Here is an 849-nt window from a genome sequence, read left to right on the forward strand (position 1 = left end):
CATGGTTGGTATTTTGGGATCATTTGAAGACAATCATGAAGCAGATTAAATAAGTAAGGGAGTGACAGGGGGTTCCACATGGCTTAAAATTTAGAGGGGAGGTGAGAAGAGAAATCTTAAATCCATGGTCATGCAAATAACATTTTAAAAGAGAAGGTGAAGAATTAATAAGGAAAGGTACAAATCTGCTGCTAGAAAAGAATGCAAATGCTATGATAAAGAGAAGTGGTGGGAAAAGTGGTCTTCCTCCCCAAGAGGGTCACTCAGCTGGTGAGTCTTACCTCCTCCAGGTGCCCCCAGCAAGAGCTTGCTGGATGGCAGAATGGGGTCTCCACATGGCCCCCATTTCAGGGATGAGGTATCTCACTAAATGACTGAACACAGGTACTGGGCAGATGAGGAGTTGCAGTAGGTCTCTGTATATGTTTTCTGGTGCAGATTCTCTTTCCCAGGAGCCTCTTTACTAATCATTAGCATTGTCCTCCCCCTTTTTTTTGGGTCATGGGGGGATTGAACTCAGCACCTTATGCTTTTCAGGAAGGTACTTATGCAGCTGAGCTATCTCCCTTGCCGTTCCCCCCTTTTTGAGCAGCAAGTATCAGGCACTAATCACTGCACTTCATTAATTTTTAAAATCAGATTTTTTTTTTTTTCGGAACCGGGGATTGAACTCAGGCCCTTGCGCTTGCCAGGGAAGTGCTTATTCCACTGAGCCATCTCCCCGGCCAAAATCAGATCTTATTGATACATTTATGTATACATAATGATCACATTCATCATAGAGAATTTGTACCTGTACAGGATATAACTTGATTCTTTTTATTCATTATACTTTAAAGGTCATACTAT

The sequence above is a fragment of the Octodon degus genome, unplaced genomic scaffold (assembly GCF_000260255.1).
Source record: "Octodon degus isolate 3935 unplaced genomic scaffold, OctDeg1.0 scaffold00083, whole genome shotgun sequence".
Lineage (NCBI taxonomy): Eukaryota > Metazoa > Chordata > Mammalia > Rodentia > Octodontidae > Octodon > Octodon degus.